Source organism: Lampetra planeri, chromosome 4 (genome assembly GCF_965212315.1).
Source record: "Lampetra planeri chromosome 4, kcLamPlan1.2.h2, whole genome shotgun sequence".
Taxonomy (NCBI): domain Eukaryota; kingdom Metazoa; phylum Chordata; class Hyperoartia; order Petromyzontiformes; family Petromyzontidae; genus Lampetra; species Lampetra planeri.
In genome coordinates this window covers 11587169-11602137 of record NC_136110.1, presented here as the reverse complement: position 1 = coordinate 11602137, position 14969 = coordinate 11587169, and the positions used below count along the sequence as shown (strand labels likewise).

At 49.9% G+C, this 14969-nt stretch overlaps 1 protein-coding gene across 6 annotated transcripts in view; it reads left to right on the top strand.

Annotated features, from left to right (window-relative positions):
• Nucleotides 1-5692: 5692 nt before the first annotated feature.
• Nucleotides 5693-14969, top strand: part of LOC144717696 (monocarboxylate transporter 12-like) — a 46915-nt gene continuing 37638 nt past the window's right edge. The window contains exons 1-4 of one of the 6 annotated variants that reach the window (XM_078593257.1): nt 5693-5770; nt 5944-5986; nt 8943-9188; nt 14358-14438. The gene's annotated coding sequence lies outside the window, so the exon portion shown is untranslated. Of the gene's footprint in view, nt 5771-5795; nt 5987-8942; nt 9189-14357; nt 14439-14969 lie in introns of those variants that run through there. The other 5 variants (XM_078593260.1, XM_078593261.1, XM_078593259.1 and 2 more) reach the window with 5 other exon arrangements.

The window sequence follows — 14969 nt, the reverse complement described above, 5'->3', positions numbered from 1 at the left end:
CGGGGCCGCCGGGATGCAAGACCTGCGCTTCGGAGCAACGAGGCCGATTGCTTCCGCTGCGGCCGTAGGGGCCATTACGCCAAAGATTGCTGGGCCCGCTTCCCGGGTCCGCCGCAGCAGGAGCCCACAACACCGGACAAGCCGACCAAGGAGCCTCCGAAACAGGCATGTCGGCACGCACCAGACACTCGGCAAGGCTTTACACCTCACCCACCACCTTTGTTGCGCGATCCTATTGTTGTTGTTAAAGAAAGGCCATCGACGGGGCCTTGTCATTCAGTTACGCAGTGGCGCAAATTGGCACGGAGAGTTGTCGCGGCCGCTACGGGTTCGTCCACTGTACCGGGGTCCATACAAGGTGTGGACGTGCGCATTTTGGTCGACTCGGGAGCGTCTGCGACTATTATATCGGATGTCATTTTCCATCTGTTGGGCATTCCGCCGGGGGCTGTGCGTCCGGTTTATGGGTCTTGCGTCGCTGCGAACGGGGGTAGTATGGGTATCGTGGGCCAGGTGGATGCTAAGATATCTATAGGGGATGTGTCGGCTTCGGGCGTTGTGTTAATATCGAGATCTTTGGCGGTTCCTTGCTTACTAGGCACGGATTTTTTGGCTAAGATGCCCATTTTGATTAAAATCAATGAGAATTGTATTGAATTGCCGGGGGGCCGTCGAATCTCGTTTCTGCCGTCGCCCTGGGGGCGACCTGCTTCGGCCGTACAGGTGCAGGCGCTGTCCGTCGCATCTGTGGACATCCCACCTGGTTCACAGATGCTTATACCCTTGCGGTATCGGAAGCCCCTGCCCAATCGGCTGGGAGCACAAGGGGTCTTGTTGTCACCATCCGCCACGATAACAACGGGATTGGCGTTAGTTGGGGCACAGACCATCGTCCGGCCGGATCAATTACCGGTTTTACAGGTGCTTAATGCGGGGGTGGAAAACATCCGTGTTCCGGCCGGTACGGTTGTGGCACATGCCACTACGGCGTTTGCGACGCACGATTGTCCGCATCGCCGGGGAGTGGTCGCTGGTGTTTCCGAGCCAAGGGGTTCGGATAATCGTTGGATCGCTACCTTATGTGACGAAAATTCTTCCCTGTCCGTGGGCCAACGTGATGCGCTGCGTAAATTGTTGCTGATGTATTCGGATGTGTTCAGCTCCGACGATTTGGATTTGGGACGCACATCGTTGCTTTCCCATCACATTGAGACGGGCGACGCTGCCCCTATTCGGTTAAATTCGCATCGGATGAGTCCAGCGGAGCGAGAACACGTTCGGGGGGCGGTGGAAGACATGTTGGCTGCGGACATTATATCGCCATCTAACAGCCCATGGGGCGCTCCTGTGGTCTTGGTTAAGAAAAAGGATGGCAACTTGCGATTTTGTGTCGATTTCCGGAAATTGAATAAGATATCGGTGGCAGATGCGTACCCCCTGCCGCGTATGGACGACTCCCTTGACGCATTGTCGGGGGCTAAGTTCTTTTCCACACTGGACCTCTCTTCGGGATTTTGGCAGCTTCCCCTTGACGAGTCCTCACGGGAGAAAACCGCATTCCGTACGCCGCAGGGGTTATTTCAATTCAACTGCCTCCCGATGGGATTGAATGCGGCCCCTGCTACATTTCAAAGATTGATGGAGCTCGTTTGACGGGGTTGCAGTGGGAGACGTGTCTTATATATTTGGACGATATTATTGTGTTCAGCCGCACATTTGAGGAACATTTAACGCGGCTGGAGACAGTGTTCACGAGGATGCGCTCTGCCAATTTGAAATTCAAACCAAAGAAATGCCACCTACTGCAACGGTCCGTCCGTTATTTGGGGCACATTGTGAGTGCAGAGGGGGTGTCCACGGACCCGGAAAAGACGGCGTGTGTCCAGGATTGGCCGACTCCGGCCTCTGTAGGGGATGTTCGGCGGTTTTTGGGATTTGCCTCGTATTACCGAAGATTTGTGCCGGGGTTTGCGACGATTGCGAGGCCCTTGCATCTCCTTACGGGTAAAGGACGGAAATTTGTTTGGGGAGAGCCGGAAGAGGCGGCCTTTCGGAGTCTGCGTGATCTATTGGCTACGGCCCCGACATTGGATTATCCCGATTTTGATCGCCCTTTCATTCTTGATACGGACGCGAGTGACACAGGTATTGGGGCGGTATTATCACAGTCTAAAGGGGGCGTAGAGCGCGTCGTGGCGTATGGTAGCCGAGTCTTGTCGCCTGCGGAAACACGCTACTGTGTCACTCGTAGAGAACTTTTGGCGGTTGTTTTTTTCCTACGGCAATTTCGACCGTACCTTTACGGTCGTTCTTTTATTGTGCGTACGGATCATGCGGCCTTGCAATATGCACTTAAAATGGACCAGCCATCGGGACAGTGGGCACGTTGGTTGGACACGCTGCAGGAATTTTCCTTCCAAATTCAACATCGGAAGGGAGTGCGCCATGCGAACGCTGACGCACTTTCCAGATTACCAGGGCGCGCCCCTTGTAAATGTGCGTCGGGGACGCATAGGTGTTCGCCGATTCTGAACCCCCCTCAGCCGCTTACGTTGGCCGTCGGGAAGTCGGATACTCCGATGGAACCGGGACCGACTGATGGGGTTTTGAATCTGCCGCGGTCTGTCTGGATTCGGGAACAGATGATGGACGAGTCGTTGTTGTCCATGCGGAAGCGGTCTATGAGGGACAATGGGAGTCCGAGTTCGGCTGTGGGGCCGCGAACCGCTCTCCGAGATGGTCTGCTTATGTGGCAGGAAAGGTTCCAGGAAAGCTGGCGTGTGGTGGTACCAACGTCCTTGCGATTTGAGTTGATTAGAACTCTCCATTGTGACACACTATTGCATTTAGGGGTGCAGAAGACCTTGTTGACGTTACAACGTCATTATTTTTGGCACGGCATGGCGACAGATGTCGTAGGGCACGTGCGCGCGTGCCCTGAATGCGCCCGGCGTAAGCCGCCTAAACATCCTTACGTGCCGCCTCTCCAGTCGATTCAGGTGTCTCGAGTCAATGAATTGGTGGCACTGGACATATTGGGACCCTTCCCACCATCGGCGAGGGGAAATAAATATTTGCTGGTAGGGGTTGAGTATCTCTCCCGTTGGCCGATGGCCTGGCCGTTGCCCGATCAGTCGGCCGCGGCCATCACCGACGCCTTTTTGTTTGGGTACATTATGGACAAGGGGGCGCCGGAGAGACTCCTCACGGACCAGGGCCGAAATTTCTCTTCTAAATTATTGGCTGAAGTGTGCGCAGGCCTTGGGACTAAGAAGATACGGACATCTCCATACCATCCGCAGACGGATGGTATGGTTGAGCGGCTGAACAGGACATTGTCTGCCATGCTTTGCCATACTGTGAGTGAACAGCAATCGGATTGGGATCTGCACATCCCCGGAGTGCTTTCGGCGTACAGGATGACGCCCCATGCGGCTACAGGGTATTCGCCGTTTTACCTTATGTATGGTCGGGAAAACGTGCCTCCGGTGGATGTGCAATTGGGTACTGGGGTGAAGGGACCTCGTAAACCACTCCCTGAATACATTCAGGACACGGTTCGCCGGGTTACGGAGGCGCGGGAAAACGCCCGCGTGGCTACGGCCAAAGCCCAGGCCCGGAACGAGCGGTATGCTCGGCGGTCTGAGGGGGAGTGCCCCTGGAAGGTGGGAGACCTGGCCTGGCTCCATTGCCCGCAGGTGCGGCCGGGGACCTCTCCTAAATTGCACAAACCTTGGCATGGTCCTGTGCGCCTCATTGAGGTTCCCAATCCACAGTCGGCGCGCGTTCAGTTTGGTTCTCGCCGTTGGTTTGTTCATACGTCGCGGTTGAAACCATATGTTGCTCCCCTACGTGATGCGTCATCTCCCAATGTTGCCTTGCCGGGGTCTGTTGCTGCTGACTCTGACTCTTCCCCGCCTGCGTCCATTGATCTTGCTGGAGCGCCTGTCGTACCTGTTCCAGACAGGCCGACCGTGACACCGCGGGGGAGGAGTGGGCCTGTTCGGAGGGCGCCTGCCAGGGCTGCGGTACCTTCAAGCCCGGCGACCCTTCCGACCCCGCTGCAGGCGCATTCGCGGAATACGACCAAGACTGATTCGTCAGGGACACGAGATGTCGGTGGACTTCCAATCGCAGCAGGGGAATTACCCCCTGTCATTTCTCGTGTTCCATCGCGTCCCCGTTCTACAAGTGGGCCGCCGACCGTCCGGGACGGGCCGGCGACCCGCACTCGTTCCAAATCGCTTACGTTTCGTTGATTGTATGTTGTTATTGTTCTTGTTCTTGCCGTCGTATTTATCGCATGCTTTCGTACGTTCGTCGATGTTACTTGTGTGTTGTTCTTGTTGTTATATTGCATGCTTAGTGTCCTTTAAGGGGGAAGGTCGGTTCACCGCATTACGCTTTGGTGTTGTTCAGCCGAGGTCGGCTGGGTTTTTTCTATGGGGGAGGGTGGTGTAATGCGGGCGAAAGCGACCTTCCGGATGTGACGTCACGAGGAGGCGGAGCCAGGTGACGTGGGTGAAAGGTAGGGGGTCCTTAAGCGGGTAAACCGGAAGGAGAAGGCAGTCGGGGTGTGAATGGAAAGGTGTGGGGCCACGCGGGCGTACGAGCCGAGGGGGCACCGTCAGAAGCGGGAGCCAACCCTGGGAACAGTAGGGAGCTACTGGGAGGTGTAAAGCTGCAGATAGAGATAGGCAGTAAGGCTGTGTGTGAGGGGCAGCGGGGTGGCTGCCAAGAGTCGCAGGAGCGACGAGAAGGCGAGACAGCACGAGGCTGTCAGAGCTGCAGCAGGAACAGCCAAGGGAGCTGTGTGAGAGTACAGCAGCGGAGCTGCTGTGGGGCTGCAAGAGCGACAAGAACAGCAGCGGGGCTGCTGATGTGGACTGGAGTGACATCGGAACCAGCACAGAGAGAATAAGAGAGACAGCCGTGTGGGAACGCAGTACGGACCGAATAAAGGACACTGAGCCAGAGATCGTGGTCAAGTCTTTTATTACACTAGTACAGCACACCGGTGTGTTGGAGAGTAAACCTACAACATTTACAATTCGCGCACGACATTTCGCCAGTAATTACAACTAGCATCATCAACAGTCAAGAGTTTTGTTTTCTTGGGTGTTGTATTTGTGTGAATTATTTCATATTTAGTTTTCTTCCCATGCATTAAAATAATATAAAAGGAACCGGTTAACGATGGAACTTTCTCAATATAATTCCGATGTTCGGTTATTGTTTTAAATACGTATCGATGTATATTAAGGTGCATCAATCGACATGTTTTAATCGAGCAAACGGAACCCCGCGCGCGAGAATTTCATCTATGGGAAAGGCGCGTGCTCAGAATGTGGATCATTCCAAACGTAAACAAAAGAGGAATGCGCTCGGCACAAGTGACGTTTTAACAATGCCCACCATATAGGTAATAGCACTACCACTGTACGTGCGACCTCGCAGGGCGACACTTTATTACCGGGTGAAGTGGCTCCCTTGCAGGCATGGCACGGGATTTGTCGCTGGTAATTGACAAGGTAAGAGAGGGGTGGGGGGGAAGAGGGTTTCGGTGCTTTCATTCATGGGGCGGGACGATTGTGGGCTGGTACCAGCGGTGGTGCGATGGGAGGGGGAGTTGAGGGAGGAAGGGAGAGGGGGGGAGGACGAGACGCAGCAAACACAAACCACTGGGGCAAGTTAAAACCTTGGCCGTCACGGCTGCTGGCTCACTCACACTGCTGCTGCTTGCTTGCTGCTGACTGCAGTCTTTCTAACGGTGCCGTTGTGTGTGTGGTGGTGGTGTGTGGTGGTGGGTGGTGGTGTGTGTGGTGGTGTGGTGGTGTGTGGTGGTGGTGGCGTCGGGGTCAAGCGAGCGAACCGCTCCAATTTCTTCCGGCTCTAGCGAACGTCGGACCGTGACTTTGTCTCTTCATCTTCTCCGGCTTGCAGGGCTGCCTTGGCGTTGCAACCATATCCGATGGTGTACGCGATGGTGAGTGAGATGGCGTGTTTGGTGAAGGGAGGCTTGTGGGTTTGGGGGCGATCGAACACTGGACCCGTAACTCTGCGCGGGTTATTGCTCACGCGTATTGCCCCGCCTGTCCTGTGCCTCACCAAGTGTTTTCGCTAACAACACTCAACGCAAGAGTCTTCCGTGGGCAATGCTGGGGGATCTTTGTCTTTGGGTACACATGCTGTAGACTCGACGAGTAGAAAACACATTATGTGTGCAGTCGTATTGTTGTTTTTTTACACCTGTACATATGTACTGTAATGCCAATTTGTTGGTTAATGTTTGAATGAGCGTGTGCAAATTGCTGTTCCTTTTGATGCTGTCTTGGCATTATTGTAGTGCAGCAATTTCAGCCGAAATGTCTGTTTCATGAAATTTCTATGATGTTGCGTGTTAATGCAATGCCTTTCACTTTGTCATACTGGAATATGCATACTTTGCTTTTGGCTGTGCATTAGGTGTTGCGCTCTTAAGTACATCATATAATACACACACGTGCAATACACACATGTAACACATGTGCACTCATTCACTGCTGGATGAGGGCCTCTCCACACCTTTGCAGATCGTGGGGATTATTTTGACCATACTTCACCATTCTATTTATATTTAAAGCTTTCGTGACTGCAGGGATTCATATTCTTGGTTCTTCCGGTAAAGTCACGTCGAAGGGAAATAATAAAATAATAAAAATAAAACATAATAAAATTCTCACGTTTCAGCTGCTTGCGTTGTGGCCGAAACGTCGTGAGAATTTTATTGTTTAATTTTATTATTTCCCTTCTACGTGACTTTACCGAAGGAACCAAGAATATATATTCACCATTCTCGTCAACGAAGGCGGGGAGTGTAGATGCGAGAGCATGGAAGTGTCATCGCTATATTGCCGTCCGCTGCCCTGAAGCCTATAGCAACCTGTTATGCATGGCAATCGCCTGTCCCCAGCACGATGCAGGCAAAATCCCACCACGGACAGCATATTCCAGGTGATTTGGTCCTGGGAGTGCATGCACATACTGTACAGCTCTAAACACGCGGAAGCATTTAGCTTCGCGTTATAGCGCTTCGGGCATGTGCTAACAAAGCAGCGTCTCTCCCTGCAGCTTATGTTGGGATGTTTTTTTTATTTTTTTTTGCGCTAAAGCCAGCAAATATGCCAACGTTGAGGAAACGTTGGCATCCGTCATGCGGTTGAAACCCGTTGGACAAACAACGTTGCCCAGATGTGTGGGCCAACAATCCGTGTTGATTGTGAAGATGCCCTCTCTGCGGCTGCTGATGCCAAGAGTGTCAGGATTGTGTACGCAGGTTGCTTGGACGACATCCAAAGTCAGAGACACTAGGCATCAGGCAGCGCCTGTATTAGTTGGAGCATTATTGCCGTTGCCTTTCCCCACCGAATGGCGCAAGTGAAGTGGAATCCTAACGTGATAGATACAGTGTCACGGCTGTGAGAATGCCCGCTGTATATATTTTTAATTTTTAATTTGATTAAAAACAATTACCTTCGGTTTTTTGTATTGTACAACATTTTAAATCCATGCAGAGATAGAAGGTAAGTGGCTTTTTTTAGTGAGGTCAAATTTACACCACTGTAATGAAAATCTGATGCCAGGACTTCATGCCTGAATACTGATATGTGTGTGTGTGTAAATATCACTTTGTAGGTAGTGGAAGTGTAGTGGTCAGTGGACTGCGTTCAGAACCGGGCAAACTGAGTTCAATTCCTGGCCACAGCCGACATCAGTGGTGAGGAAATTTGAATTGGGCCTGGGACTTCCCTTCCATCAGCTTAAACGAATATCCCGTGTACGTGTGTACCACAATCAGCACCGAAGGGACGGAGGGTAGACAGATGTGGGTTTGGCCACATCTAGCTACCCTTCATCGATCCGGCTTCAGTAGATCCTCGCCAACAGTGTTCTAGATGAATGAGATATTAACGACAGCAGAATCAAGTCTGGTTCGAGATGTACGAGACGAACGGTAGCCAGGTGTAGTTCTGTCTACACCGCCCCCTTGTTTATCGAGCCAGCCTCAATAGATTCTCGCCAACAGTGTTATAGATGCATGAGAGATTAACAACACCAGACTCAAGTCTCAGCTTTAATGTTTAGCGCCAATGAAGGCATGCAACACGACGACAGCTATAGCAACCTGTTATGCATGTGAGCTAGTATTGCGATTTCTTTCGCCCAAAAATGGCAGGATCTACATGCATGGTGGGCATGCATAATTTATGTTGATTGCCCCATGAATAACCCAACCGGTAATGAATATCTATTGTAATTCATAGCGTACATTAACCCCCCTCTAGCATTTGCACCTGGTTGGCTCGCAAGTAACGACATCACATCCCTCTATATAAGACACAAACTGGAGGATTTCTCCACAACTCTGGCTGTCACCTGATGAGGCTGGTTGTAATTACTGGCGAAACGTCATGGTACTGAAATTGTAAATGTTGTGGCTTTACTCTGCAAAACACACCGGTGTGCTAAACTAGTAACGAATTAGCATGTTTTGTTTACGTGACAAACCTTACTAATTGGCTGTGCCAGGTGGTGGTGGGTTAACGACACGTTCATATTCATGCGATCTGACCAAAAATCATCTGAACGATGTCAATCTTATAATACCATGACGTGATATGACTTCCTGAAACATCTCCCCTTTTTCAAATGAACACAACCATTTACATTAAAACAACGGATCAAACAGTCACTAAACAACATTTAGAAGATTTCAGGACAAGTCAACTTTTCGAGAACAATTCCTATTAAACAGTCAAATTAAGCACTCAATGAAATGTCCTTCCTACGATGTCCAACGTGATGAGTTCTTAGAGATCAAGCCACTCCAGTGGCTCTGAAAGTTGTCCGCTGCGCGAATAAACAGGACACCTTTGTGCGGCCGTTGGTGGGCTGGCTGCCAGAATCTCTCCAGGTTGGCAGACTGGGCACTCGGATGCTGACCGGTGTGATCGCTTCCTCGTGGTTGCCGCTCTCCGCCACGTCTGCTGAAAATCCTCCGCTCTCCCGGCTTGGCCCGGGTCCTGCGTGCCACCTCCGCTGGCCTCGTGCACGTGGCCTGGCTCACAAAAGTCCCGCATAGCTGGCCCCTCTGCCATGCGCAGAGCGACCCGGTCGTGACGGTAGAGGGCTCCGTCGACATCCGCAAGGTACGAGTGCAGTGCAGCTCTCCTCACACAGCCACCCAGTTTCCAGCGGCCTGTTCTATCTCTGGGCGGTGACTTCGTGCAGATGGGATCACCAATATTCAGCTCAGGCAGGTCTTTGGCAGATATATTGTATGCTGCTTTGGCAGTTTACTTCCTCTGCTGTGGCTTCTCTGGTACCACCTGGTACCACACCACACAGGGGTCCCCCCCTAGACGACAGGTGCTCTGTTAGGCTGCTATGGATTCCTTCTGTTGGCGCGTTCTTCCAATGAAAGATGGCTTTCTATGGGTCTTCACCCTCACTGTAAGTTTTATTGCTCTCAGGTTCTTCACTATCTCGACCGCGGTTTCAGCTGTGCCATTTGCCTGCGGGTGGTGTGTGGATGAGGTGACGGTGCTAAAACTCTCATTCCATGGCACGCAACTTGGGGTCCATTGTCCGTGATTTACTCGCTCCGGCTGGCAGCGGCACTCCGACTGCGCCACGCCTTGCCCCGCTTAACCGTCGTCTTGGCAGACAAGTCCGGCAGCAACTTAATTTCCCAGAAGTCCACGGCGTCATTGAATGACTCAATGCTGACGATCTGTCAGAACCGTGTTGGTATCCCGTGCGACATCGTGGTTTCTTTCCGCTGCACATGTGCATACTTGATGCAGGTAGAACAGTTTCTGGAAAAGTCTGTGATCTCACCTTGCGTGTTTGGCCAGTACAGGGTGTCACATGCCCACCTTTAGCATGCTTCTCCAACCTGGCTCAAATGTATACGTGCTCACGTCTCTGGCCGCAGTGACTTGGGTATGATAATTCTTTGTACAGAATCCCAATCTGTATGGTTATTTGTCTCTGAAGAACCAATATTTTCTGAAAATGAGGCATGTCATCTATTGCCCCTGGCCATCAATTCAGAACAACGGACTTCAGTGCTTTCAGACCTTCACCTCTCGCAGTATGCCGCACGATCTGGCAAAGCCGCCGGTTTCTTGACATTCATGTGCTCCGCCTGATTGATCAGCGCCCCGTCATTTTGCTCTTGCTGTGTACTGCAAATTGTGTGTGGCTCACACACGTCTCTGGACATCCCGTCTGCTCCTGTTGCTCTGCTGAGCATGTGTTGCTGATGTAGATCTCCGGGCCTGGTTTGTAGACAATTGCTGGCCGGTGAGCACTATACGTTGGCATTGCTTTTCAGTCTGCAAAGTTCTGTTCAGTTGGCGTCAGCACCCTTGATGGGAAAGCGATGGGCTGTCCTTCTTCAATAAGTCAGCATCCAAGGCCACTGTGCTTGAGTCGCTCTTTATTGTGACGGCTTTGTAGCATCGTAGTGCTTTAACACTGGCGTAACTGTGACCAGGTGCTTAATTTCCTGCGCCGCTTGATCATGCTACGGAAGCCAGTGCCAGACTGCATCCTTGTCCAGGAGCCTTCTCAACTGGTTCACGCACCTCTGGAGAGGTGTGGCATGAACTTGGCTAGGTAGTTCACGAACTCAATGAATCGCTGCACTAATTTCACATAAATGGGTTCTGGCATCTCCACACTAGCTCTAATATTGTCCAGGTCAGCTTTCAAGCCTTATGAGGACAGAATGTGTCCAGGAAAGTTGACTTCCTTCACTGCGAATTGCAGCTCGTTCATGCTCAGCTTTAGCATCGCTTGCCTGCATTGATCATTGAGTGTCTGGAGCTCATTATCGTAGTCACACTCTGCTTCATCGTCCGTATCCCTGCATCCAATAGTGAGAATGTCATCTGCTATTGGTGCCATGGTGGCGTGGGTTTGATCCCGACCCTGACACCTATATATTTGGAGTTTGCATGTCCTCCTCATGATCGTGTGGATTTTTCTCCGGGTTCACCAGTTTTCCCCTCCACATTTATAATCAACATGTGATTAGAGTATTTGGCTGTGATACATTTCCACACGATAAGCCACTTTGTGGAGCTGTCATTTGTGACCAGGTCGCTTCTGAAAAAGAGCTACAGTGAGGGAAAAAGTATTTGATCCCCTGCTGATTTTGTACGTTTGCCCACTGACAAAGAAATGATCAGTCTATAATTTTAATGGTAGGTTTATGTGAACAGAGAGAGACAGAATAACAATAAAAAAAATCCAGAAAAACGCATGTCAAAAATGTAATAAATTGATTTGCATTTTAATGAGGGAAATAAGTATTTGACCCCCTCTCAATCAGAAAGATTTCTGGCTCCCAGGTGTATTTTATACAGGTAACGAGCTGAGATTAGGAGCACACTCTTAAAGGGAGTGCTCCTAATCTCAGCTTGTTACCTGTATAAAAGATACCTGTTCACAGAAGCAATCAATCAGATTCCAAACTCTCCACCATGACCAAGACCAAAGAGCTCTCCAAGGATGTCAGGGACAAAATTGTAGACCTACACAAGGCTGGAATGGGCTACAAGACCATCGCCAAGCAGCTTGGTGAGAAGGTGACAACAGTTGGTGCAATTATTCGCAAATGGAAGAAACACAAAAGAACTGTCAATCTCCCTTGGCCTGGGGCTCCATGCAACATTTCACCTCGTGGAGTTGCAATGATCATGAAAACGGTGAGGAATCAGCCCAGAACTACACGGGAGGATCTTGTCAATGATCTCAAGGCAGCTGGGACCATAGTCACCAAGAAAACAGTTGGTAACACACTACGCCGTGAAGGCCTGAAATCCTGCAGCGCCCGCAAGGTGCCCCTGCTCAAGAAAGCACATATACATGCCCGTTTGAAGTTTGCCAATGAACATATGAATGATTCAGAGGACAACTGGGTGAAAGTGTTGTGGTCAGATGAGACCAAAATGGAGCTCTTTGGCATCAACTCAACTCGCCGTGTTTGGAGGAGGAATGCTGCCTATGACCCCAAGAACACCATCCCCACCGTCAAACATGGAGGTGGAAACATTATGCTTTAGGGGTGTTTTTCTGCTAAGGGGATAGGACACTTCACCGCATAAAAGGGACGATGGACGGGGCCATGTGCCATCAAATCTTGGGTGAGAACCTCCTTCCCTCAGCCAGGGCATTGAAAATGGGTCGTGGATGGGTATTCCAGCGTAACAATGACCCAAAACACACGGCCAAGGCAACAAAGGAGTGGCTCAAGAAGAAGCACATTAAGGTCCTGAAGTGGCCTAGCCAGTCTTCAGACCATAATCCCATAGAAAATCTGTGGAGGGAGCTGAAGGTTCGAGTTGCCAAACGTCAGCCTCGAAACCTTAATGACTTGGAGAAGATCTGCAAAGAGGAGTGGGACAAAATCCCTCCTGAAATGTGTGCAAACCTGGTGGCCAACTACAAAAAACGTCTGACCTCTGTGATTGCCAACAAGGGTTTTGCCACCAAGTACTAAGTCATGTTTTGCAGAGGGGTCAAATACTTATTTCCCTCATTAAAATGCAAATCAATTTATAACTTTTTTGACATGCGTTTTTCTGGATTTTTTGGTTGTTATTCTGTCTCTCACTATTCAAATAAACCTACCATTAAAATTATAGACTGATCATTTTTTTGTCAGTGGGCAAACGTACTAAATCAGCAGGGGATCAAATACTTTTTTCCCTCTGTACATAGCTCAGTGGGCCTTACCTGGTAAAACAAAAAAATATTTAATAGATTTATTGGCTCAACTCCACTGAGCCCAGCCAACAGCTCATGCCGCTTGCGCTGATACACCACCCCTGGTTACAGGGCAGGAAGCGATGACACGTTTGGAGTCATCGCTTCCTGCCCTAGGGGGTCCAGAAGGTTGTTGTGCAGCTTCATTTGCGTCTCTTCATCTCATTTGCATTTCAAGAATGCTTCACGTGCGTCAACAAGCATGACCACTGTGCTTTGGGTAGCTTTGTACATCACGTCTTCGTGTATTGGGGATGATGTCATGAGATCTCCGCGGTGCTTGGTTCAGGCACTTCAGATCTCAACAGATCCGCAGCTTTTCTGGCTTCTTCACAATCATCATGTTTAACCAGTCGGTTAGCTCTTTCACCGATGTGATGTGGCCATCCGATGTGATGTGGCCATCATGCTTGTCCAGCTGTGCCTTTACCCCTGGCTTGACGGCAATTGGCACTCTGCACGGGGCACATTCTACATGGTGGAATGCTTGGATCGAGTTCAATATGGACATCCCCTGGAATGGATTCCATTGGCCTACTGAACACGTCTTCACAGGCACTGATCAGCTGCTGCTTTGTCAGGGGCCCATTTCACTGGTTATCCACCTTGTCCGGCTCCACTGGGATGGTGAACCGGATGAGTTCCAGGTGCTCGCATGTTGAACCAGGCAGCGGCGGTTTCTGATTGACTTCTATGATTTCAAACTCAGGCATTCTACGTTTATCCACGTATGAGACGCTCTGTCTTGAAAAGGCCCAAGGACTTCATCAGCTCTGCTGAGTAAAGCTTCAGTTTGGTATCACTTAGCAGTATCTGAGTCTTGAGTGCGAGCTTCATTTTGTCTTTCAGAATTACGCTATCACATGTGGCCTCAGGGTCCAGTTGGAATACGTGTAGCTTCTTGGTCAGAATGAGGTTCACAAACTATTTCTGGCCCCTTGGATGTTTAGTGGTGCTGCATTCTTATGATCTCCTGGTCCGTGGTGTGCAATGAACAGCACTTGCCCCACCAGTCTGTTAAAGGCTACATGGGAGGTCTTTGTCATTGTAACATCACTTACACCTACACGCTTACATAGCTAACAAATGGGGTCCTACAATCTTTGTTGTGAATGGCAGATCATTGTATTTTTGAGTATGCGTATATGCATATATATATGTCTATGTATGTATGCAGCACTTGCCTAGTTTGTAGGGCTGAGCCAGGAGTCTGTGTGTGGTGGCAATAGTGACCACAGTGTGATGATATCCATGCAACCCAAACTATGGGCCATGTAGTAAACCATTGGAGTCTGTGCTCCTTTAACAGAGGAATATCAAAACTACACCAACTCTCTCATAAAGGCCACCCATGGCTAGGAGACCTCAACATTGGCATTTAGGTCCTACACATATTACCATACGCAAGAATAGAATAGAGCTGTGATTAGTGTACTCTACTACAATCATGGTAGAGTACGCTATGAATATCGGTGGCATGTGGCATCTGATTCTGTCTCTAGTCTCCCATAGGCTGACTCAGTGTGTTCCATTTCTTTCAGGAAGATCCTCAAATTTCAGCAGGATGGTCTTCAGGAAACACCTTCCTCTGTATTCTGCCAAGATGGCTCTATGATTGAAAGGTAACGTATTCTGCTCGTCTTATCGAATAAAAGTCTGTTTTTGACTTAAACGAAACTAAACCAATTTTTTAGGAAGCATTTTTTTTTAATCTTCCCAGTTAAGGCCCACTGGGCTATGTAGTTCTTTTTCAGAAGCGACCTGGCTGTCACAAATGATAGTTCAACGAAGTGGCTTATCATCACGTGAAAATGTATCGCAGCCAAATACTCGAAATCGGTGTTTTTTTACCTTTACTACAGCCTTGCATCCCTTTCATTCTCAATCCTGAAACAACAATGTATGTTAATAATATAAAGGGTTTGATGAAACATAGTTGTACTTATGTGCCCGTGCTTAATTTGTGTTGTGATGATTTACCTTTTTAATAAATTTTGCCATGCCTCACACCCCCATGGGGTGTGTGCACCCCAGGGTAAGAACCACTGCTCTAAATGCACGTGGATTCTAATGTGGAGGGAAAAACCGGAGGACCCGGAGAAGAATCCACGCGACCACGAGTACATGCAAACTCCAAATACGTGTATACAGGC